We start from the raw sequence: 27927 nt of genomic DNA on the forward strand, positions 1-27927 counted from the left end.
ATGTCAAAGCTCATAAGTATCAGTAAAACATCTGTCGCACAGAGAATGACTCAACCCTCACAGGTGGTGCAGTGGTAGTGCTGCTGCTTTGCAGTAAGGAGACTGTGGAAGATTGTGGGTTCGCTTCCCGGTTCCTCCCTGTGTGGATAGCGCTTTGAGAACTGAGAAAAGCGCTATATAAATGTAATGAATTATTATTATTAACCCTGAGGAAATGTGTATGAAATGACACGATTTTGTCATACACTCTGAAGATGACTAACAAAGGGTGAAGAGGTACTCTAGTAGATACAGCTAGATGATACTTGCAAAATGAAGAAATAGTATTAAACTACCTGAACCAAATTCAATTGACAAAAAGTGTCCAAATGAAATATAAACAAAAAAACTCCCATTTTAAAACTTAATCTACTTGGTAATGTCCTTTCACACTAATACCTCAACTGGATTTGTTCTCTACTCTTATTTATCTGTAAGAAATGAACTGCACTGGAAGGAAGATGGAGTCGCTGTTACTAAATATTCTCCCAGCATAAACAGTAATCATCCATTCATCAATTTTCTAAGCATAGTAGGAGATTTGGTCAGCGGCTGTTGTATGTAAAGTGCTTTATAAATAAAGTTGACTTGACTTGACAAGGCTTCTCCTGGCAGCACAGAAGAAAAGGTAGGAACAACTACTTGTGAGACATGAAAGTAAACATTTCACTGTATACACGAGAAACAATTTGGAAGCAAGTCTACTATTGGACTGACTTATGTGTTTGTATGGATGTATGGATGGATGGCTCAAAACTTAAAAGGCAATGACAAAAATCATAAAACATTTACATGCACGCCTCAATTTAAACAAACTACTATACACTCTTGTATAAACTTCTAATAAGGATGTAAATAAGGAACAAAATAGTACATTTAGAAAACAAAAATGTAACTAAATTTAAATTCTATTAAAAAAAACAAATCAGATTTATTTTAGCACAGATTATACTTCCGCACCAAAGATGTACATTTAACTGTTAATGAGTTAAACTTTACCTTGTACTTGTGATTTTTTATTTTTTTCAATATTTACACAATCTTACTTTGTAGCTTAACAAAACAAATTAAACTTATGTACAGTATTAAGAAAGATGACAAGACAACACCAAAAAAAAAGAAAACGTTAATAACAGAGAAGTGCCAGACAAATCTAGGTATAAAAGCTGCAAATTTGAGAATATATTTGAAGCAGCTCATGGGTATAAGATGCAATGATTAATTCACTGACAAAGGTGTGTGTGTGCGCACTGAAAAATGAACCCTTGTTGAGAAGAGTACAATAAGATTTCAAATATGCATGTAATAAAAATCAGCAATTTGGGACTTTAAGAAGTATATAAAACTGAATAAAAATTTGAATCTTAAACATGAAAAAGGGAGAGTGTGCTGACAAGTCAATCCTCTTTAATTACAGTAAAACAAGGTTTCAAACACAGATAATAAATCATCAATATATGATTTTAGGAAGTATACAAAACTAAACCTGAATCCTAAACCTGAACACTTTACTAGATGCAACCAAAGTATGCACACCAACAGCATTTGTTAGTTTAAACAACACTGTTTAAGACTTCAGCATGTACATATTCAAACACAATAAAGGACAGAAGTCTTCTGGCTATTTTAAACACAGTAACAGACTTACTACTGTTAACAGTGTGGGTCTGTGTCTCTTAAAACTGTAGTATATGCTTTTTCCGGTCTGGTTAAAATGAGATAAATGTCACCCACTTAGGGCATAGAACGGCAATAACAAAGACACATCTTCTTAAAGTATATCAGCCAGTATCATAATCAGAGGAACTGGTGAGTCTAAGTTACACCAGTAAACTTACCATTCTGCACAATCTAACTACAACACATAAAGCTTTACTAAGGAATATTTAGCAAGATGGCTCTGCAAAATAATAAAACCTAACTGCCACAGAATTTGAATTGCTTTTCTGCAAGGCTGTAGAAACACTGAGATTTGCTGGAAATAAGTGCTGCTTGGGTCAACAAATACTGTAATACTAAACAAATGAGCAAACACCCATATTAGAAATGGTACACGTTTCCTCTTAATAATGCACATAAGGTACTGCTGAACAGTATGTAGACTGCTGACTAAACCATTTGCATCTTTAATTAAAGTGTTTATTATAATAAATGAAGGTAGTGTGGCCAACATAAAAGCAAAACAAAGCACTCTAGAAATAGATTGAAAATAAAATGGTCTGAAATTACAGCCAGTGGGCAGGATGATTGCTTGGGATAAAGAATGATGTTTTAACATCTAAGTGCCACTGTACTGAGACAAAGAATAAAAAACAAAAAAAAGTACAAGATTTTTGAGCTTTAAAGAACAAAAGCCAATTCTACAAATTTATGTGCTGTGGCCTGAGTGTACTGGCACTATATGAGAAAACATCTTGAAATTATAAAAACAATGTGATCTTAACTTTCAAAACACCACCAATTTGTAATACTTACTTTACAGAGAGACATAGCCTGAAAACTATGTTTAACAGAAATTAAAGGATGAATAAATTATAAAAGGAAGAGACAAAACTGAAATGTTCAAGCATGCCTAAAATAAGTGCTTCATCAGGAAGTACAAGAAAGTCTTGGCTAACATACCATTAACTGAAAAAAAAAAAAAAAATCTGTATGCAATCACAAGTCATATATATAAAAAAGCAGTTAATCTTCTTTAGCTTCCAATAAGTTAAAAGAGCCTAATAAAAAGGGAAGATAGTCATTTTGGCTTTTATGCCTGTAGTCCCAATTACCAAGGAGGTACAAAAACATTTAAATAGCCTAAAAGCAAGCATAAACAATATCAACTTTTAGGGACAGAGGTTAACAAAGACCGGCACCAGTACTGTTAGCCAACAGGGTGCTGGCGGAAATTGGGCTACTGTTGGCCGAAGGAGAAGAAGAGGGGGGAGATGTGTCCGGAGGCAGGAGGAGAGGAGGAAAGTAGAGTGGAACTGAGGGTAGGAAATTTGAATGTTGGCAGTATGACTGGTAAGGGGAGAGAGGTACCAGATATGATGGAGAGAAGGAAGGTGCAAGAGACTAAATGGAAGGGGAGTAAGGCCAGGTGGATCAGATGTGGATTCAAATTGTTCTATCATGGTGTGGATGGAAGGAGAAATGGGGTAGGAGTTGTTCTGAAGGAACAGTATGTCAAGAGTGTTTTGGAAGTGAAAAGAGTGTCAGACAGAGTAATGATTATGAAGCTGGAAATTGGAGGTGTGATGGATGATGAATGTTGTTAGTGCATATGCACCAAATGTTGGGTGTGCAATGGGTGAAAAAGAAGTTTTTTGGAGTGGGTTGGATGAACAGTGTACCCAAGGGACAGAAAGTGGTGATTGGAGCAGATTTCAATGGACATGTTGGTGGAGGGAAAAGTGGAGATGAGGATGTGATGTGATGGGTAGGTATGGTGTCAAGGAGAGGAATGAAGAAGGTCAGAGGATAGTGGATTTTGCCAAAAGGATGGATATGGCTGTGGTGAATACATATTTTAAGAAGAGGGAGGAACATAGGGTGACGTACAAGAGTGGAGGAAGATGCACACAGGTAGATTACATCCTATGCAGAAGAGCCAATCTGAAGGAGATTGAAGACTGCAAAGTGATGGCAGGGGAAAGTGTAGTTAAGCAGCATAGGATGGTGGTCTGTAGGATGATGTTGGAGATCAAGAAGAGGGAGAGTGAGGGCAGAGCCAAGGATCAAATGGTGGAAGTTGAAAAATGAAGACTGCAAGGTTGAGTTTAGGGAGGAGGTGGTAGATGATGTACAGTAGATGTAGTAAGGGTAACAGCAAGAAGGGTGCTTGGCGTGACATCAGGAAAGAGGAAGGAGGAAAAGGAAACCTGGTGGTGGAATGAGGAAATACAGGAGAGTATACAGAGGAAGAGGGTGGCCAAGAAGAAGTGGGATAGTCAGAGATGCAGAAAGTAGACAAGAGTACAAGGAGATAAGGCGCAAGGTGAAGAGAGAGGTGGCGAAGGCTAAAGAAAAGGAGTATGATGAGTTGTATGAGAGGTTGGACACTAAGTAGGGAGAAAAGGACATGTACCGATGAGCAAATGGAAAGAGTACTTTGAGAGGCTGATGAATGAAGAGAACGAGAGAGAAGAGGTTGGATGATGTGGAGATAGTGAATCAGGAAGTGCAACGGATTAGCAAGGAGGAAGTAAGGACAGCTATGAAGAGGATGAAAAATGGAAAGGCCGTTGGTCCAGATGACATACCTATGGAAGCAGAGAGATGGCAGTTGAGTTTTTAACTAGACTGTTTAATGGAATCTTGGAAAGTGAGAGGATGCCTGAAGAGTGGAGAAGAAGTGTACTGGTGCCAATATTTAAGAATAAGGGGGATGTGCAGGACTGCAGTAGCTACAGGAGAATAAAATTAATGAGCCACAACATGAAGATATGGGAAAGAGTAGTGAAAGCTAGGTTAAGAAGTGAGGTGATGATTAGTGAGCTGCAGTATGGTTTCATGCCAAGAAAGAGCACCACAGATGCAATGTTTGCTCTGAGAATGTTGATGGAGAAGTTTAGAGAAGGCCAGAAGGATTTGCATTGCGTCTTTGTGGACCTGGAGAAAGCATATGACGGGCTGCCTCGCGAGGAGCTGTGGTATTGTATGAGGAAGTCGGGAGTGGCAGAGAAGTACGTAAGAGTTGTACAGGAAGTGTGACAGTGGTGAGGTCTGTGGTACGAGTGACAGATGCATTCAAGTTGGAGATGGGATTACATCAGGGATTGGCTCCGAGTCCTTTCTTATTCCCAATGGCGATGGACAGGTTGACAGACGAGATTAGACAGGAGTCCCCGTGGACTATGATGTTTGCTGATGACATTGTGATCTGTAGCGATAGTAGGAAGCAGGTTGAGGATAGGACAGAATACATGTGTGTGAATGAGAGGGAGGTCAGTGGAATGGTGAAGATGCAGGGAATAGAGTTTGCGAAGGTGGACGAGTTTAAATACTAGGGATCAACAGTACAGAGTAATGGGGATTGTGGAAGAGAGGTGAAACAGAGTGCAGGCAGGGTGTATTGGGTGGAGAAGAGTGACAGGAGTGATTTGTGACAGACGGGTATCAGCAAGAGTGAAAGGGAAGGTCTACAGGACGGTAGTGAGACCAGCTTTATTATATGGGCTGGAGATGTTGGCACTGACCAGAATGCAGGAGATGGAGCTGGAGGTAGCAGAGTTAAAGATGCTAAGATTTGCATTGAGTGTGACGAGGATGGACAGGATTAGAAAGGAGTACATTAGAGGGTCAACTCAGGTTGGGTAGTTGGAAGACAAAGTCAGAGGGGTGAGATTGCGTTGGTTTGGACATGTGTAGAGGAGAGATGCTGGGTAAAGTGGGAGGAGGACATTAAGCATAGAGCTACCAGGCAAGAGGAAGGCGTAAGAAGGTTTACGGATGTGGTGAGAGAAGACATGAAGGTGACTGGTGTAACAGAGCAAGATGGACGGGACAGGAAAATTTCGAAAAAGATGATCCACTGTGGCAAACCCTAACAGAAGCAGCCAAAAGAAGAAGAAATTACCTATCCTGACGGTTCACATTAGTAATTTCAAGTGACCTGCTGTTATCTAACTGTAATGTGAATGCATCTGTCCTCCAAAACAGAACATATGCGCCCAAGTCATCTGCATCACCAAACAAAAAACGTTATACAGTATATGTGAGATGACTCGTATTAAAACGGACAAAATGAACGTGATGGTAGCTAGTGTCACACTTCCATCTCATTTTGCTCTGCAGGATGGCAGTTTGTCAGCTGTACATGGTAAGGTACAGAAAGCAAAAAAAACTCCACTAACTTTTGCTATATTCACAGCTACTGCTTGCAATACTGCACCAAGAGTTGTGTGGGTACGATAAAGGAGTCCGCAATAGTCACAGATGTACCTTTCCTCCATTTTTGTTTTGCCATACTGCCAGTGCTGGCTGATGATGAAAGCACTCAGCCCATGTGTATATGCAAAGAACATGAACACGCGAATTTCAATCTAACCGTTCTCATTTATGTTGCATGGTCACAAACCAGACATACATGTGATCTGGGACCACAAACGAACATGGCTCAAATCTGATCTGAAAAGATCAAATGATTGTGTCCACACAACCTTAAAAAAAAAAAAAAAAAAAAAAAAAAAATTCAGAATTGTGTCACATTAAGGAATAAAATGGATTTAAAGTCACTTCAGCCTGTGAAAGTGAATATAGTGCAAGGATTCATTCATGACAAATAGTACGTGTGCTGCTGAGTATTTTATTTTTTAAAGCTGCTCAAAAGGTTAGGTTTCACCAGATGACCACCACATTCCCTCCCCCCCTACCACCTTACTTTACTACTTGCATACTTAGAAAAGAGCAGCTGTGAAGTGGATGGTGCACAGTTGCATCGAGTGTTAACTGGGCTCAATAATTCTGCAAATGTGAACATATGAACGTTGTCTCCTAGATTTAAGCAGTCAAATTAACACTGAAGAATTTGCAATAAGACACCATCCAAGAGGAAAGAGGGCGATATCAGCAAAGCTGCAGAGCAGCGTTTCCCAACATTTTCTGGTGTGGTGGCACACTTTTTGTAAATAAAAACTATTATATATAGATATATCTATATATACAGTGCATCCGGAAAGTATTCACTGTGCATCACTTTTTCCACATTTTGTTATGTTACAGCCTTATTCCAAAATGGATTAAATTCATTTTTTTCCTCAGAATTCTACACACAACACCCCATAATGACAACGTGAAAAAAGTTTACTTGAGATTTTTGCAGATTTATTAAAAATAAAAAAATTGAGAAAGCACATGTACATAAGTATTCACAGCCTTTGCCATGATGCTCAAAATTGAGCTCAGGTGCATCCTGTTTCCCCTGATCATCCTTGAGATGTTTCTGCAGCTTCATTGGAGTCCACCTGTGGTAAATTCAGTTGATTGGACATGATTTGGAAAGGCACACACCTGTCTATAGAAGGTCCCACAGTTGACAGTTCATGTCAGAGCACAAACCAAGCATGAAGTCAAAGGAATTGTCTGTAGACCTCCGAGACAGGATTGTCTCGAGGCACAAATCTGGAGAAGGTTACAGAAAAATTTCTGCTGTTTTGAATGTCCCAATGAGCACAGTGGCCTCCATCATCCGTAAGTGGAAGAAGTTCAAAACCACCAGGACTCTTCCTAGAGCTGGCCAGCCATCTAAACTGAGCGATCGGGGGAGAAGGGCCTTAGTCAGGGAGGTGACCAAGAACCCGATGGTCACTCTGTCAGAGCTCCAGAGGTCCTCTGTGGAGAGAGGAGAACCTTCCAGAAGGACAACCATCTCTGCAGCAATCCACCAATCAGGCCTGTATGGTAGAGTGGCCAGACGGAAGTCACTCCTTAGTAAAAGGCACATGGCAGCCCGCCCGGAGTTTGCCAAAAGGCACCTGAAGGACTCTCAGACCATGAGAAAGAAAATTCTCTGGTCTGATGAGACAAAGATTGAACTCTTTGGTGTGAATGCCAGGCGTCACATTTGGAGGAAACCAGGCACCGCTCATCACCAGTCCAATACCACCCCTACAGTGAAGCATGGTGGTGGCAGCATCATGCTGTGGGGATGTTTTTCAATGGCAGGGACTGGGAGACTAGTCAGGATAAAGGGAAAGGCGACTGCAGCAATGTACAGAGACATCCTGGATGAAAACCTGCTCCAGAGCACTCTTGACCTCAAACAGGGGTGACGGAGGGCCTAGGATGACTGGAAGAATGAACTCACAAACAGGAATATCAAAGCCGATGTGGGTGGAGTTGGTTTTTGACGATATGAAAACAGAAAATGATGTTGACAATGACAGTGATGACTCCTCAGAAAGTTGTGTGAATAGTGGATACTGTAATACAGTACATAGTTAACACAACAAAATATTCAGGGATCGATTTAGCTTACCGTTACGAAATAAATGAAGGTCTATGTATAGCAAATATAAGAATTCTGAGAAAGTCTTACAAATTTGTGCACACATGTATTATAACAACTATATGATCTTTAAAAAGCAACAGTGCAAAAATTTAGATTCAATACTGTTTATCAAGAAGATAAACCATAATACAAAATACTGTTTAGAACATTAGAAAAATCTTTTGAGTTCATGCCATTCAGCCCAACAGATCTAACCAATCCTATCCACCTAAATCCTCCAGATAACATCAAGTTCTGAAGGTTCCTAAAGTTCTACTTACCGATACAGTACTTAGGAATTTTTCTTCACACAGAGCCATAGACAGAATAAACTTTCTAATATTTGTAGGAAAATAACCCTTAAATTTACAATTGTTTCACAAGAATATGATGACATATGCTTTTACTTAATGGCTTGGATGCACCTACTAACTCCTTTCATAATTTTAAATATTTTGATCATGTCATCTCTTTACCTCCATTTCCTTAAATTGAAAAAGCTGAAACCTCCTTTGATCATTCTTCATAGTTCATACCATGCTTTCCTGGAAACAGCCTATTTGCTCTTCTCTGGGGTTTTTCTAGCTCTGCTACAGTATGTTCTTTTTGTTGCCCAAAGACCAAAACTGAATGCAGGATGCCAGGCGAAGCCTTACTAATGCATTACAAAGCTTTAAGCATGTGGAGGCCACATACGAGGAGCACTATATACTCACTGGCTATTTTATTAGGTGCACCTTGCTAGTCCCTGGTTGGCCCCTTTAAGCCTTCAGAACTGCAGTAATTCTTTGTGGCATGGATTCAATAAGGTGCTGGAAACATTCCTCAGGGATTTTGGTCCAAACTGACTTGATAGCATCACGCAGTTGCTGCAGATTCTTTGGCTGTACATCCATGATGTAAATCGGCCGTTGCACCACATCCTAAAGGTGCTCTATTGAATTGAGAAGTGGTGACCATGGAGGCCATTTTAGGACAGTGAACTAATTGCCATGTTCAAGAAACCAGTTTGAGATGATCTGAGCTTTTTGACATGGCACCTTATCCGGCTGGAAGTACTCATCAGAAGATGGGCACACTACGGTCATAAAATACTCAGATAGGCTGTGGCATTTAAACAATGCTCAACTGGTGATAGTAAGGTGACATTACCACTATAATAACACTAAGTGGCCCAAAGTGTGCCTTGAAAACATCTGCCACACTATTACACCACCAGTCTGAAGCGTTGATACAAGGCAGGATAGATCCATGCTTTCATGTTGTTGATGCCAAATTCTGCCTCTACCATCCAAATTTTTCAGCAGAAATCAAGACTCATCAGACCAGGCAACATTTTTCCAATCATCTAATGTTCAATTTGGTGAGCGCATGTGAATTGTTAGCTAAGAACAGGCAACTTAGGCTACAGGAGTGTCTCCTGCTGCTGTAGCCCATCTGCTTCAAGGTTCGATTTGTTGTGCGTTCAGGAAGCTCTGCTGCATATCTCGGTTCAAACAAGTGGCAATTTGAGTTCTTGCTGCCCTCCTATCAGCTTAAACCAGTCCGGCCATTCTCCTCTGATCTCTGGCATCTACTTGACAACGTCTACATGCCTAAATGCATTGAGTTGCTGCCACGTGACTGGCTAATTAGATATTTGTGTTAACAAGCAATTGAAAAGGTGTACCTAATAAAGAGGCCAGTGAGTGTATAACCAAGCGTCCATTTAGCCTTCTTGAGCACTTCTGTCCACTACCTAGACGTAGAGTGACAAATCCACTATCACTTCTATACCCTTCTCATAAGTGGTACCTTCAAGTTTTAAACATTATATTATATATATATATATATATATATATATATATATATATATATACACATATACATACACACAGAAACACACACGCATATAGATAAACACACACACACACATTCCTAGAGACAAATACACTGAGATGCATATGAAGATACAGGCAAAAGACACACAGTGCTTTTATTGCACTAACTGTAGCTGTTAAATAGCTAGCGGAGCCAATACTCAACATTCCAGTAATAAAACACACCATTTGTTTATCTTGGTTGCTCAATGTGGAATTCTTTGATGACATACTTTGTGGCCTAAGCACAGCTAAAGCTGCAAAGGCATATGACAGCTTCGATTCTATGATACAATCTACAACCTGCTAAATAAACACAATCAAGTGCAATTTACTGGGGCAGAGGACACCATTCACAATAACATCAGGTCTATAAAACTGGTAGCGTGGTGGATCTAAGGATAGCGATCTACACCACCAATTGAAAGGTTGCTGGTTTGAATTCCATAAAACACCAGAAGTGACTATGTGCTGGGTCCTTGAGCAAGGCTCTTAACCTGAAATTGCTTTGTCCTGGGTATGAAGTTAATCTGCATCCAGCCCTGTTAGCAGGTCCTTAAACTTAGACAAAACTTGGGGGTTGGTGGCATGATTGGCACTCCAGCCACCGGGGTGGGGGGAAATCACATGGTTCCATGTGGTGCTTAGGCATCACCCACTGCACTTAGGTCACAATCCAGGTGGTTTGTTGCGTGGTGGGTACAGCAATGCACTATCAGCACGTGCTCCGGACCCTGTAAAACTACATACTTGCATACAGCACACTTCGTCCACACTGCTATATGCTGTAAAGTTTTTCAACACCAACTTAAAGGTTACACTGTACATTCTCAAGCATCTTTTATATTGTCATTCACTGTCTTATTGGTACTGAGAATATAAATACAAATATAAATATCAGTTTGACAAATCGTTTTTTTTTTTTTTTTTTTTTTTTTTTTTAACTAGACAGCTGCACTTACATCTGATTAGGGACTCAAAACTAAATTTTAGTTTATACACAGTCAGTAAATTAAAGTAGTTTCAGTAATTAAAATATTACCAAAATTCATTAATTGATCAACTTACATTTTCAAAATGAAAATTACATTCATGACAACTTCTGACACAACATACAAAATAACATTATTGATTATAAATGAAGAACTAAAAAAAAAAAAAAGACATACAACAGTGAGATTCCCTTAAGCCTGACCATTCATCCTAATTTTTATTCAGTCATTTCATAAAGCTCATGAAATGCCTGTATGCAGGAAGAAAAATTTTGCTACACATACTTTACATCCCTTGTTGATATTCTGTTGCAGAATATGTACCTTTTGTGTCTCATGTCCTAAAGCCCAATCAACATTCATAAAGTTGCTAATTCTCCATTTTCATTAGCTTGCAGTTTTGTAGTTAGTATTCTTTTGCTAGGACATTAATATTTAAAATGTTAACTGCTAAATGAGTTTTAACTAGTAGTGGGTGATCTACACATACATGTAAAATGCCTCAGGAGCTGCAGCGCCAAGATATGAAAATGTTCATAGGATAGTGATAAATAAGAATGAAAAAGTCACTGTTGCATTACAGAACAGAATATTTCCCTTTCAGTTGGTTTCTTTTTTTATTTCTTGTCATATTTTGGATAAAATGTAATTTTCCACAAAAAATAAATTTACATATGTAGAACCACAACCATCTGCATTTATCACAAGGATTACCATTTCACCAGTACGCAGTTCAAATAGAAAGTGCATTAGGCGATTGCAGCTACGCAAGATCTAACTTGTTAAGACGCAGCAGAGTTATCACACAGTGGGCATGCACAAAGAATTTTCTGTTCTATTTGCCAACTAGGAAAGCAACTCTGATTTTTTCTTTTAATTTATTTTTATTATTAGTTTTGCTAAATAAAAATATATATTTATTTAGCATAGATTTTACAGTAGCACCCAGAACAAATTTAGATTTTCACCGTGTCAGTCAACTTGTTAAAAAAGGACAATCACCATGTTTGTTTGGAAAGAGCTTGAGTGCTTTATTATTTAAATGTCAATAACCTACTACCATGACAAGCATATTAACATGGCTCTTGAAGTACAGATGGAAGGTTTCATTACAATTTGGGGAAAACAACAGCCTGTCAGCTATGGTTAGAATACAAGGCCGCATTTTTCTGAAACGAAGCAGGGTGTATTTGGCATGGCATTACTCACTACACTCCGGTTTTCCTTTACATATATTTAAATAAGCACCATTTTTAAAAGATGAAAACTTTAGCAATGCAAGTTCATTAAGGCCACAATAATGATATCCTACAGAAAAGAAGCAACAGGCAATAGTTCTGGAAGTGATGAAGCACGTATAAGTAAGCTTGATAGAATGCCGTTTTAATGCTTTGTTTGCACAATGTACTGTATTTGGCTACAACTACCTATTCAAAGAGAAATGTTATGAAAAGTAATTTTATTATGATACATTACCCAAAGAATAAATTGCGAAACAGAAAATGTATTAGAAAAAAAAAATGTAACAGTTAATATTACTACTGAATTACAAAAAGAAAAGCAACACAATGATGAATGACTGGGTCCAGTGAAGGGAAATGAATTAGGTCAGTAGATATAACATCTAATATGCATAAATATCAGTTATAGATCTGCAATCTACAGGTGCAGATATTGCATATCTAATGAATCAAGGGTGAAAAGAGAAATGGGTCACAATAGTAAATAGTACAAGATGCTGCCATTCAGTTTTGAAAACTACGAAAAATAGAATGTGAAAAGAGAGTGCTATGTAGGGTATGTTCATATCTGGAAAATGAGAAGAGCCACAAACACTATTGATAACAAAACACATACAGGATACAAGCCAAACACAAAAGAAGCAAGTAAAACCTAAAGCAAATTCTTGTACATACCACAAATCAAACTCCCTTCTCACCCAGAGCCCCTCTCATTCACTCAGAGCCTCTCTCTTACAGATAAACCTTTATCAACTTCTCACTTCAAGTTCAATGGGCCACAGAAAATAACTGCTGAACCACATCCTGGGGCTGTTTACAAGACAGGGGCCACTGGTCCAAGTAACCTGTGGCAACCACAATGGTGAGCTTGCATCCACCAAACACAATATTAGAATAGAAGACCACTAAACTCCAACCTGGGAACACATACACAAACTAAGGGAAATCAAAAAAGAGTCTTGAAGAGAATATTTTCAAATAATCCTGAACCACTGAAATAGTTCTTAATTTGGCATGAGACAAAATTTTGTTGCATCAAATTGCAAAACAAAATACTGCTAATGTATGTCTTGAATGATATATGATGACATTCCAGGCTGTGGAGTCAATGCATAAAATATTCAACTCCAATGCTTCTATTTGTGATTAGACTAATATATTTACTATTTTGATTGAAAGCCCACAACATACACAAGGCACACTTCATCAATGCCTACATGATTATCAGGTCACTTTTTAGCACTCTAACCTGTTAAAGTTTGATGTGGCTTACAAACACTGAGTAACATTGAACACAGGGCTACACTTACAAATTTAAAAAAGCAGCTATATAAGTACAGAAGGAAAAATAGTTTCATCGAATCAGAATTACAATTATACATTATAATTTACATTTAGTCAGTTGTTACATTTTTACCTAATAATTGCTTCTGACTCCACAACCCTGATGACATTGCCAGATGACCGAAATGTAATAAAGGCAGACAAAAACATCTTTTGTTGGAAAGCAGGGGATTAAAAATCTGACAGAAAAGCCAGAACTGTGGTATAACACATCAAACCGAGTGAAATTCGACAGAACCGTTACTTTCCACATAATGATAAAGGAGAAAAGCTGTTGTCGCGTAATATAGACATCACTGTATGTGAAAGTGGGCCTGGACTGAAAGTTAAGTGTTTTGCACACACAATTTAGTGAGTTGCATCCTCAGACTTGCAAGATTGTTTCAAAGATGCACCACTGCCTCCATAGGTATGTTATTACATCAAACTCTATTGGGGCTGCCAAAGCAAAACTATTCACCATACTGGAACAGTTCCCATGATATACTTAAAACCCTCTGCAGCTCTCAGTAGCGCTGGATGGGAGAACAAGTGCTTGAGACATTGACACAACCTTCACCAATTCAGAAAAGGGGTAAATTAAATTATACAGTAGTGAATATACAGCAGTGCTCTAGCATTGTGGCAAGAGACAGCCCACAAATTCTGAATACATGCTTTTCTGATCAAATCATTTCTCTATCCCTGCCTGGTCCGTACCCAGTGAGTGGGCGTTTTCAACAGCAGGGGATACTGCCACAGCGGCAAGGTCGCAAGTTTATGCAAGGCGTTGACATTTTTTTTTTTTTGCAAAACATTAAAAAGAACAGCCATTACTGAACTGGTGTCAAATCAGAAAACAAAAACGTGCATTTAAATTTGGATGGCTTAGTGCTTCTGTAAGTATAGGTTTATAACGTTAATGCCCCATTTACAGTGATTCTTATTTGTATGTGCTGAATAACATGAAACGTCTTATGTTACTGGAGTGCCAATATTTTATGTTCTTATGTAAGAGTTTGTTTTAATAAAAACAAAAATCTTACAAAAAAACATGCTAAATGTTGTGTATATGTGCACTATTTGAATTTATTTTGCACTGTTTTGATTAATGTCTTATAATAAGTAACACTTGACAGACATTTGACTGTACTTTGTTTGTCCCAAGGAGGACATTGTTTTTTTACAAAAGCTCAAAAAATACTATAATACATAAAGAATTACATAAAGAACAAAACTTCTGACTTGGCTGATGATAAAAGAGCAATCACATTTCTTTTATAAACATTTCAAATTGTAGGATGTTGTATTGAGAAGCATGATCCAAATTGCATCGTGGGCTAAATGCGTCATGTCATGCCTGTTTCTTAATATTCAAAACTTTTTTCTATTGTGTTCAAATAAAACATCTCATTTTGCTTCTGTAGTTGCTTCACATTACTTTAGCTTATGAACGTCTGCATTGTTCACAAGCATTTGCAACCTGTACTATATGAGAGGTATTATTTTGGAGCAGAAGTGAGATGGGTGAATCTTTTCTCACTCTTTCCTATAACTGACTGTCACAAATGCCAATTAGTGGTCCTACCATTTTAACCACTGACAGGCAATAAGAAAGCTACACAGAAATTAATTCCGATGAACTTTCAGCGCAATGAAACCATGAGCTCAGACAGAGTTATGAATGGCCCATCTCCACCAATCCGGCCCATTATCAATAAAGGATGAAACCCAAGTGAACAGTGGTTAACTACAAAAAAATCAATATGTTTACTATGTAGAAATGCCTGACTAGCAAACTCACCAAAAGGGTGGTACAGGGTAGAGCTAGGTCTCATAGTCTCCAAAAAAAGGCAGAGCCAGAGTGGCTGTAAGAGAAATCTTCTAAATTCCAGTGGGACATAAAGAAACCATGTGTGGACAGTAAGACCTGAAAATGTGCCCAAGTGTGCTGGAACGCACACACAAACAGGAGCATCAGCATCGGTTTCCAGAGCTGCATGATTATTCTTAAAGAGAGAGCAGGTTCAAGAAGGAAATGCCAAAGATCACAACACCTCCTGGCCACTAGATGGCATATAGTATAAAACACCACATAACACCAGCCAGTCTCGGTGCTGCTTTTGAAGATCTGGCTTGTTAAAGCCAACACAGGGTTAAGGGGTACAATGACACCAGGAATCGTTAAGAGGTGTTCCAGCCTGGTGTCAACAGAGCAAACAGAAGACTAACACTTGGAAGTATTTCAAGAGGAGGTTTTAAAACCCTCTCCATGCCAAAAGCCTGAAGCATATAGCAGCAGAAGGAATGTGGACAAACACTCAACTGGCAGGATTGAAAAGAAGCCAGTGTCTGGAGTGAGAATAAAAGTAAGAGAAAAGTGTGGTGATATCACGTAGTGGAAAAGAAGGCAGACAGGGCGTAAATCAAAAGGGAAGTGAGATTTTAGTATCCTTTCAAAATTTTGCTCTGTGCTACTCCCTGTGTTCATTACTCACCTGAATACTTTTTAACGAATGGGCCATTTCTAGTAATGTTTTGCTTTACATGTTTTCTGGGTACAGTTTCATCTAATCAGTTTAGTTTGTCAAAGAAAAAATATTAAAATAAATAAAATGCCAAGCCAGTGGCCCCTGAAAGAAATTCATATTTAGCAGAACCCTCCCTAGACATTTCTTTTAAACATTTGTAATATTTATTATTCTTCAAATGTTGACGAGGGATGACAAACGTAAGGGCATGATGAGATATTAATGAGAAATAATAATAAGGACAAAAATGACATAAAGCCAGAAACGTGGATATGAGCATAAAACTATTGTACAATGTGCCAATTAACATGGAATCATATTTAAAAACAAAGTAGGAGCATTAATCAGAACAGGAGGAAAAAGGCCCCAGTCTAATTTTAAATAGTTTCTATAGATGCTTCTTTTTAAAGAATTAAACTCTGCTTTGAAACTAAATCTGTAAATATACTCAAGTTCTCAACTTAAACAGGTGCTGTTTACAAGACACCACAAGCCAGGTTCCACCCCTCCAGTTCCCATCTGTGTGAATATCAGGAACGATCAGGACAGGAAAGCTTAAAGCCCCTCCTATTTTTAGACCTAGTCGCCTGCTCCAACTCTAATTGCAAATTTAATCGGGACCTTCTGTAACGGAAACACAAACCTATCCAACTCTAGCATCAAAGGAAACATCTTTAGACAAGATATCCTTCAAGTGGCCAGCAGCAGGTCCTAGGCTGCTTTCCACATTGTTGTTGAAATCCTCTGGGAAGATCACGGAATTTATTTCTTTTTATTGCTGTAAAACATCATTTCCTGCATGATCAGTTTATAGCTCTCTACAGGTGGACTACAGGAACTGGGTGGCCACACTGCCACTGAGACAATCAAGTGGAAAGCAAACTACTGGCAGTTTCCTTGTACAAGCAAAATTTAACAAGTACAAGCACTTAACCCTTTCAGGTAAATATTTTTTTCAAAGAAGTATTGGAAAAAAGTGGAAAACAAATGTTGTGCGGTTAACTTACACAGTAAAACGTACAAGTTTAAAGATGAATGAGTGAAGAAAAAACACTCCTAGTTACAACATAGAAAAAAAAATCTAAATGCGCAACTTTAAATGGACAGAAACATAACGGACAAATTATTTACCAAAAAAGTGCACCTCGAAATTTGTAAGACTGTAAAGTGCAGCACTAAATAAGCAGACAGGCTAATGAAAAAATAAAATTTGGTCATTGTGTTTGAACAAAAAATTCTCACAGAAGATTTGCATAAAACTGAATCAATATATTAAAAAAGCATTCAATGCATGGCCTGAGAATGTGGTTTGGTTAGTGGATGGAGTTCTACAATAGAATTACAGCTTTTCTATATTCTAAGTTGGTGCATTCTAAGAACTTACAGGAATGGCAACAACTGCTATATGAGTGTTTAAAAATGTTCTCTTCAGAGAAGAACTCAAAAGAAATTTAAAACTTCCTACAAATAAGACTGATGGACAAATCTTACAAAAGGAAAATCATTAACTGTAAGAAAACCCAATTCACTCAAAACCTTAACTGTTTGGTCTATGTAAAATGGATTTCATCTCAAACCTGCATCTTTACATAGATAGAACTTAATTTGTCCCTAGGAGGAAAATTTGGCTTTTTAAAGATGCTTTTTAAATAAATACAGTGAGTATAGAAAAGAAATACACCCTTTGAAAATATTCACATTTTGTTGCTTTGTTTCACACCCTAAAACGCAATTTTTTAGCTTTATTTACTCAATGCTTTTTGTCCAAATATGAAAATGTGAAAATTTGCAAAGGGGGGTGATTCTTTTCAATTTCCACTATAAAGAGATAAATACATACACACACTCAAACACTATGGCCCGAACACACAACAGAGTGACTGAAAAGAAAACTTATGACTTGGCAGCCCCACCCCCAGTGAGGCGCTTGATATAAAGAAGCCTCAGTCGCATTAAACACACTTCTGCTGAATGATTCGATGGCTGAAAGTACTTGGCGTTGGTGCATTACAGAGAGAGGATATGCAACAATTTTCATAATGGCACACAGCTTTGTTTTAATTCTCTCCTTCACTACTATCTCCACAGGGTCCAGAGTGTGTACCATAACCGAGCCTGCTCTTTCAATTAACCTGTTGATTTGGTGGGCCTCTCTTGATGTGATGTTACCAGCCCAGCACACTACACCACACCAGCCATCACAGAGTTGTAGAAGAGGTGAAGGATGTCACTTCCCACATTAAAGGAACACAGTCTCTTAACAGAAAAAGAGCCTACACTGTCCATTCTTACATAGTTCCATAATCCATATAGTCTGACTTGTCACTGATGTGGACCTTCAAGTACTTGGAGTGCACCACTTCTACATCTAAAACTTACAATACAAAATTACAATATTGTGACCCTTTCCCTTAAGCATTCTGCACCACCCACAATAGAGTAAAATCTTTGTAAATGCTGCTGAAATATATCTTTACAGTGCCATGAAAAAGTATTTGCCTTCCTGATTTCTGCTTATTCATAATTGTTTCTGATCGTATTGTATTGTATTCTTTTTGTAGAATACAAAAGACAACCCGAGTAAACTCAGCACACAGTTTTAAAATAATGTTTTGATTCTTTGAAAGTTCACCAAAACCTTTAACATATGAAAATGGCATTGCCTTCATCAGAAACAACTGCAATAAAAGACTTCAGTCTTTTGGCATCACTGTGGAGACCTGTTGTCCCACTCTTCTGCAAAGAATTGTTTTAATTCAGCCATATTAGAGGGTTTTCGACTACGAACAGCCCATTTAAGGTCCTGCCCCAGCGTTTCAATGGGGATAAAGTCAGAACTTTGACTTGACTACAAAACCTTAATTTTTTTTTTTTATTTTGGCCTTAGAGGTGGACTTCCTCATGCTTCAGATTGCTGGCCTGCTGCATAACCCAATAACCCAATTGTGACTAAGCTTCAGATCATGGACATATGACCGGGCATTCTCCCTTAGTACTTTCTGAACTCATGCTTCACTAAGTTATGGCAAGTCATCCAGGCTAAGAAGCAGCAAAGCATCCCCACACCATCACCATGTTTAACTATGGGGTACAATCTTAAAATGGGAAGCTGTGTTAGCTTACACCAGATTTAACAAAACCCATGTGTTCCAAAAATTGACTTACCAGTCAAATGAACTTTAACATATACGCGTTGGTGATAAGGTGTTTTTTTGGCAAATGCCAGACCAGACTTTGTTCCTTGTTTCGCACTGATTTTCGCCTTGCAATTGTCCCATGCCGACTAAACTTAGCACAGGGAGGTCTGCAGTTCCTTTGATGTTTGATTGAGCTCCACTGTGTCTTCCCTGATGAATTGACTATGCACTCTTGGAGTAATTTTGCTAGATCTACCACTCCGGAATAGACTTACCGCTGTTCAAAGTTTTCCCCATTGAAACACTGATGGTTCTCACAGTGGTTCAATTGAGTCCTAGGGTTTTCTGAGATGGCTTTGTTACCCTTTTGTGGCTGAAACATTTCAGTAACTTTCTTTCAAGGCATGGTGTGCTGGTTAATGAGACCTTTTAGCCAACTTCACTTAAATAGTTCCAGTAACATGATGATTAGATTTAATAGGGCTTGCAGCCATCAAGCTTGGGTAAATCTAGTCTAATTTAACCCATTATCATATAAATTTGGTGCATTAGTCAACCGAGTGGAAAGAGGCAATTTTTCACATAGGTGATACAGGTATTGGTGAACAATTTTCTTTCAGTAAATCAAATGATCATTTCAAATTTGTATTGTTTACACTCAGATTGTCTTCTGTATTATACTAAATGTGTTTGGAGATCAGAAACAAAACAAGAGGAATACTTTTTCACTGTATGCAAAAAATACATTTTGTCCCAACAAACACAAAAAGGCCACTGTTAAGGTTAACGTATCACCAACCAATGCAATCTAGTAAGACGAAGGTTCTATATTAAAAGATTAACACATAAAATACCAAAAAAAAAGACAACAGCAACCATCATTCCCAAACAAACTTTGGGACATCAGTGGGCCTATGACTTGAACAGAGAGCCTGTTTAACAAAGTCAGTCTTCTCAAACTGTATGTGATCAACAAATACATGCAACCCGACAAATATCGTCTACTTGACGCTTCTGCATAAGGCCATGTCACATTATACGACTTTACCAGTCGTTTTTAGTCATAGCCTTCATCTAGATAATCTTTGCAGCTTGGAGGCAATCTTCTTTGTAGGCCTGTCTAGTATGTGTGGCATGCTCAGCAACTCACTCCGACTAGTCTACGATTCACCCCAACAAAATGAAATATGTTCGATTTTGTCTTTAGCTGTAGAGGTGGGTCTGTCAAACAGGGTGAGCACAACTGTGCTGGAAAGTCATCACGCATTAACTTAATCTGACATGCCCACTGATTTTTCTTTTGCATGGTCCAACAACAAAATCAACAAACAGGTCGGCAAGTCAGACATACCCTACAACTAGAAGTTACATACTGCAATATCACCTTCTGGCTAGAAAGACTAGAGACACTTTTTGAGGCTTCTTAGAGCAAAACTATCTGATGAGACTCTTTCCCAGGCTTCATTCTATTATTCTGAACCACTTTAAGAATGAATACAATACAGGTACTGGCATTGGTGGCATTATCTACTATGAACTATTGTTACACACTTTGGAAGAAATGCTTTGTCATGAATTCCAACAATAACCTGAACCATTTTGGTCGGTGGTGCTTTGGGAGATCAGGTATTTAATTGTGTGTTTATTTGTGTCCACTCCTAATAGCAAGTTTAACCATGAACTTTTCTTTTTAAATAACAGGTACTACTCACTACTCATAAGGTAGAAGAGTACGTCTGGGAGACTGTTCTGCAAACCTTTATTTTAATGATTAATGTGTGTTGCAACTTTTGAGCTTGTGCATGAAAAATGCAGTATATAAAAATAAAATTTAACTCAATTCCAAATTTAAATGAATGAAGCTGAAAATCCTAATGAGTGACTTACCTTGAAAACCATGAAATAAATTAATACAAATGAGATTTGAGAGATTTATTAGGGAGACCAAAGAGGAATGGATTGCAGTAGTACAGCCGAGAAGTGACAAGACTATGAACATGAATGGCAGTGGTATGAGGAGTGAGGGAGGGGTGAATGTGATTAATATTACGTAGGTGGAAGTAAGCAGACCGGGTGATGTTATTAATGTGAAATTGGAAAGATAGCGTACTGTCGAGGATGACACCCAGACTCTTGACCTGAGATGATGGGGAAACAACAGAGTTATCAACAGTAAGAGAAAGATTATTGTTTTTGGATAATGATGATTTTGAACCAATGAGGAGAACCTCAGTTTTGTCACTGTTTAAGAAAATTCGAGGAAAACCAGGATTTAATTTCAGCAATGCAGTCAATAAGCGAAGGTGATGGAAAAGAGGAGATGGGTTTACTAGCAAGGTAGAGCTGGGTGTCATCAGCATAACAGTGAAAATTAATGTTATATTTACGAAAAATTTTCCCAAAGGAAAGAAGGTAAATAATAAAAAGAGGCGGCTCCATTCCTCTTTGGTCTCCCTAATAAGCCCTGGGGCACACCTGAAGTAACAGCGGTGGGTTGGGATGTGAAGGTTTTAAGCTGTATGAACTAAGTGTGGCCTGAGAGGTAGGATCTAAACCAATCAGGTGGAGTGTGAGTAATGCCAATCAAAGATAATCTATTTAGGAGAGTGGTATGACAAATAGTATCAAAGGCCTCACTCATATCAAGGAGGATGAGAATAGTAATTAGACCGGAGTCAGCAGCCATAAGGAGGTCATTGGTAATTTTAACAAGTGCCATTTCTGTACTATGAAGAGGGTGAAAACCAGACTGGAACTTTTCATATAGATTATTATGAGATGAGATAAGTGGGTGTGAAGTTGGATAGCTGCTATTTTTTCAAGAATTTTACAAATAAAGGGCAAATTAGAAATCGGGTGAAAATGATTGAAATCAGTAGGATCAGCACCAGGTTTTTTCAGTATTGGGGTTATAGCAGCAGTTTTAAAAGATTAGGGAATAATACCAGTAGTAAGAGAAGAGTGAATGATGGCAGAAATGAGAGGGACTAAAGATGGGAGGCAGGCTTTAACCAGAACTCTAGGCAGGAGGTCCAGCTGACAAGTAGATAACTTAGATTTACAGAGGAGATCTGAGATTTCAGAGGAAGTGGGAAGCTGGAAAGAAAAGAGTGAATAGGCGAGTGTAGTTCAGAAAGAATACAGAGAGGCTCTGGACCAAGGTGCTGATGTATCCTTTGGATTTTCTCATTGAAAAAGGACATAAGAGAATTACAGAAAGCAGTTGAGTAAAGGTGAGATGGTAAAGAGTACATGTAGCAAAGTTCTTGATAAGGTGCTGATATTTTGGTACTTAACTTCTAAACCTAAAAAAAGATCATAAATCTATTAACAGTCATTTCTCTAGTAAAATAAGTTGGCACATAAAAAAAAGTCAACATGATAAATGAAAGCTGAAGTAACAGTTAGGCTAGAACTGAAAATGGAAGGATGCATTCTTACTTATTTAAAACCACATTCTCTACTACACCTTTAGATATTAAAAAGTACTGTAAATCAGAGTCTTGTCTTTCACTTTTTGGAAAGGCACTAAAGGCGCTATTACATTTTGTCATTTAAAATATCTAAAATGAAACTTTCACTTGTGTGAAAAAAATCTTTAAAATTTTTTAAAAGTCAGCATTCAGTGCTACTCTATTATAATGGCATGGCTTCAATCAAATAGCTTAAGGGAGAACTCCACCCAAATATTACATACATTTATTTATTACTTCCCCGTGTACTTTGAACTGCTGGCCAAGGACTTCTAAAATCATGTTTTCAAACAGGAGAGAAAAGTTTTATATTAGATAAACTTTACTAATCCGAAGATGCATACAGCAGCAGTGACATTTATATATATATATATATATATATATATATATATATATATATATATATATATATATATATAAATAAATCAAATCGATAAGTAAATTGCTAAGTAAATAAATAACTAAAAATCAATTTAACACATACATCAGGTGAAAGCATGGGATTTTCTGACAGCAGCTGGCAAGAAAGACTCCCAGAGACTATTCTTATTACTCTGTGGCTAAAAGAGAGCGACTCCTCAAGGGGATGGAGGGGATTTTCATGATGGGATTCCACTTTTGCCCTTATCTTTTGCACAACAGCTTCCAGTATGTCCAAGCTTGTTCCGACATCACGCTTCTTTTGAGCTCAGGTTGATTCTACAGGAGGTCATGGTGTAGAGTAACACACTGGCTACTACAGATTGCTAGAACATTTCCAGCAGCAAGACAAAACAGTAGTCAATAGTGACCAGCACCGTAAAACGGCAAAAAATGTTAAAAACACCTTTTGGTTTGAAGTCATGCCTCTCCCAGTCATTCATTGGTCAAGAGTCCTGCCTTTAATTCAATAAGTCACTCTCGTGAGTCTTTAGGTCTCCTGTGATAATTTTGGGAATAAAATTTTTTTTTTTTTTCTTTTCAAAGACATTTTTGTAATTGTTTGCTTTTGTATAGGTCTGGTCACTACTGACTTTGGTTAGTTAATTAACTTCCCTCTCAGCATTCCACATGAAAACATGAAATTAAAATCTCCTCAGCCACCACTACAAAGTACATGGGCTAGGTAACAAAAAGAAAATCATTTTAGGGGAGTATTCCTTTAAGGTTGCCTACAGTGTTACTCTAAGTTAAATAATTAAACAACACACGCATTTGGACTGACACAAACAGTGCTCAGTTATTTAACATAACAGCTGCAATGTGAATTTTCAGTTCAGATGCCACGCCCAGAGCTTTCTGCTCTTTTTTCAATGGTACTGCAACAATTTTATAACCTGAAGAAAAGGGAAAAAAGTATGACGGTACAGACGTAGTTGACAGGTGACTTGTAAAGAGCATGCACCAGGCTGCCAAACCTTAAACTATTTCATTATTCAGTACTTTTACAGTATATGAAATTTTCCACTGCTTTATAGTGGTTAAATGACAATATTAAGAAAACATTTCTTCATATGTGCTTTTATTAGAGGTATTTTTCTTTTACCCAAATAGAAGCACATTCACTTAATTTGTACTTTTAATAAATGTGAAAAATCTGCCAGAAATACTGTGTCTGTGTATTGAGTGCTGGAGATAAACACAAGAGATGAGAAAATACAACCCCAAATCAGAAAAAGTTGGGATGGGTTGGAAAACACAAATAAGAAAAACAAATTTAAAAACAGTGATTCTTAAATTTATTTTTTTGGAATGAAGTGAAGGCCTGAAATGCAGGAATGGATGCATATTAACAAATGAAGTTGACCAGACAAAAACATAAAATATCTTGATTTCACACTGTCTGTAATGAAATCAAATTCAAAGTACATTTTATTTGCATTTTCCATATCGCCTGATTTGGGGTTGTACATTAAATTAACATGGTGCAAATTTGCTCTATTTAAGCCTAAAATGGCAGGTAAAGGCAATAAATTTTAAGCAATTAAAACATGATTAAGAAGCATATCAACCCACTTACACAATGCAAATGGAATATATACAATTACACATCACTGGTAGAAATAATACCAATAAATTATATTTTTCCAGATTAATTTGCTTTTTAAAAATATTTCTTTTGCAATCTTGTAAGGCTAAAGACAAAGGGATTCTTAAGATAAACTGTGAAAGTGCTATTTGTTCTAAGACTCCCAACTTTTTCAGTTTCAATGCCTGAATGACTAACTCAAACTATGGGAACATTTCATTTTACACTTTGTCTACAACAGTTTGGTTTATGAAAAATACAAATGTGGTGTCTAATGCTTTTTATCGTATTTGTCACTCTACAAACAGTTTGAGCAGAAATCTAGTCATGCAGAAATCAGTAGCATGGAGAATCCATATCAGTACCTTCTGATCAATTAAACCAACTGTATAAATACAGGTATATCACAACTTCACTTAAGTATTCCATGTTTAATCCTTATCTATCACAGGGGTCCCCAATATGGGATAAACTTCACCTACTCAAGAGGCAAATTTGCTAAAGTTAAAGATTACACAACTGGCTCCCAAAGAGGACATGAGACTTGCTCTTTTGACTGCACCACAAACATCCAAAACTAGGTAAACAGCAAGAACAAGCATCTCATTGATTGACGTGTCCTCCATGACTCTGTGCATTTTGTTTTCATCATTAATGACTTGTGTGCTGTTTTTATTTGTACTTAAAAATGAAAAAAAAAAATCTCAAATTTCCTCTTGCCGATTAATTCATTATGATAGAAGTATAAAGTCATAGTACTGAACAAAACAGGGTGGGGGAATTTACTATTGAAAAGCTTCCACTGGGTAAGCAGATCAAAAAAAGGTTGGGAATCATTGATCTTTCACAATTTCTAAATGCATGTACGGACAATTCTTTTGCATCCAACAGCTTTTCTATAAACAAAATCTTATGCAAAATACCCTAAATGCCCCTAAAACACACCATGCTAAACAGTGTTCTTTAATTTAACAATCTGACTTTTTAGTTGTTTACAGAAACATTAACTAGAAAATTACACAGAAAAATGTGAAATGTTAAAACAATATCAGCAAATGCAATCCATCTGCTGTGACTACTTAAAATATCACTACATTTTTTGTGCTACACTCATCTTTGCAAACTTACCAAACATTTGATGCAACTTATGATAAACACCACCAAGCCTCCATCTCCCTCATATATTTTGGATGTGCCACAAACTGGGATGCTCTTGGTATGTCAAGCATTCTGGAATTGCCTGTAGCTTTCTTTGGAGATATGCCTAAAGTTAACTGTACAGCTTCAGCTCTGCTACAATTTAAGGCTCTGATCACATACTTTACAAATGATTGCATCATTTTAAATGTTAATTTCACCCCACTTTCTTAAATTGAAATGGGATGAGGATTAAAGTGAACCATAAGGTGGTTGAAACTGTGTTCCATTTTCTTTCAATTTTTAAAATACAGCGCCTGTCCTGGCGTTTTATAATGGAAGCCATGGGGCATCGCTGGAAAATGAAACTTGAGCTTGCACACACTAACTCTAGGACCATTCCAGAGTTTCCTGCATTTATATTAAAGCACATTTTTGTTCTGGTGTATTAATTCCTGTATGTTGTTGCTAATCATTATATGCACAAAAATCTTCCCTCTGCTGGGTCCATATATAGACAGGTACTCTATGTTTATTGGTTCTTTAAATTTTGAGGTAAATCTTACCTGAAATGACAGAATTCTTACAGAAACAAATCCAGGGGAGAAAAATGCTGCTGACTCTATTGTATCAGTGAGCAAATCCAAGCAGCTGCAAACCAAACTGTCCCGAAGTGTCACAATCTTTCAGCAGAACATCGCCATTAGAGTTTTATCAGTCTCAGCTGCCATTAAGAGGCTGATGGAAGATGAATCATGTTGAGATGAGAAGATCTATAATATGGTAATGCCCTTGAGAATTAAGTATAATCAATATTAGCATGGCAGTGGTCGAGAGAGACATTGTAGCAGGTGGTGAACTGGACACACACACACACTATATAAACCTTGGAGGGTCTTTTAGAGGGGTGAGATTTAAAATCTCCAATAAATAATTTATAAATTAATAAATAATTTAGCAGAAGTCTGAGCTTTTAGTCTGTTGTAAATGTTTGGGCTGAACTACGAGTCAGCAGTAGAGCTATGTGATGTCATTTCAAAACATCAACAGTGTATGATGCCACAGCCTTGGGCTTTAAGGGAATGGGGCCTTAGCTGGAGAGATGCTTGTGGATTTTGAATAAGTAGCTGCTTTGCCCATAGTGTCTACACATCAATGGGGTGTTTTAGCCCAGGACACAGCTGTTTTGTTGTCTCACAGATTTCTGTAACTCAGCACATGTAAGTGGTGATCAGTAATGTTATTGTGATAGTTCAAAGGTAATCCATTCCAAGTTCTTTTAAAATCATTACAAAGCACGGTGCTGTTTTGGCACAAAACTAAAATTAGATCTACCTTATCATAAAATGGACTTGAATAAATGTCTACCACCAGAAAAAGGAAAGTCATTAATTACTTTTACCCATTTAAACACTTCGTCTACAGTTGTTCTCTTTCTACTTTCTTCTGAACAGGAATATTACTGGGTATACGTACTACAAAAAAAAAAAAAAGTCATACTTGGCTATAACGCATATTTTGCCTTTTCTTATCAAGCGCGCAAATGACGTTCCACAAAACGTACATAAAGCTAAGTGCTGATTGGTATTCTGAGCTGCAATATACAATGTGCATGCAAGAGGACAGAGAGACTGGCTTTAAATAAAAAAAATGTAAGGTGTTTCTTTATAATGCTGCCAGTTTATTTCAGATTTATCATCTTGTATACATAGTACCATTACATTGTTATCTTGAATTGGAACCAAATTATTGGCAGTACTCTTATTTAGTCAGTGTCTTGTTCCTCCTGCCAATGTGTTATTAATTTTGCACGACAGGGACAGGATGGAGCACCTGTATCATCAGGGTTTGAAGGATTTGGTCTCCTTGAAAATTCAAATGTGGGTACCAGACAACTTTAAGCACTGCCCACAAGACCAAAAAAGCACCACGCCGCCACTTTACACCCGAATCTCACTTCATACAAGAACTTACACTCTTCCCATTCAAACTTTCTGCGTGACCAATCTGTCTTCCCTCAACTAACAGCATACTTCTACTATGTGTAGCAAAGCATAGGAATCTCATGCACCCCAAGCCTGCCTGCGACCTTGTGAGGTATGGGATATTAAAAAATAAATAAAAAATTGACAGCTGCAGTTTGGCACTTTGATGAAGTTTCTGCAAATGTTTGCAGCCAATACACATTTGTTTACACTGATGACATATC

The 27927-nt window shown here is 37.6% G+C and overlaps 1 protein-coding gene across 2 annotated transcripts in view; it reads right to left on the reverse strand.

The window, feature by feature from the left end:
* The window catches only part of smad1 (SMAD family member 1), a 121216-nt gene that overhangs the window by 63949 nt on the left and 29340 nt on the right, over positions 1–27927 (reverse strand). The window lies entirely within an intron of this gene.

This window comes from Erpetoichthys calabaricus, chromosome 5 (assembly GCF_900747795.2).
Source record: "Erpetoichthys calabaricus chromosome 5, fErpCal1.3, whole genome shotgun sequence".
In the NCBI taxonomy this organism is placed as follows: domain Eukaryota; kingdom Metazoa; phylum Chordata; class Cladistia; order Polypteriformes; family Polypteridae; genus Erpetoichthys; species Erpetoichthys calabaricus.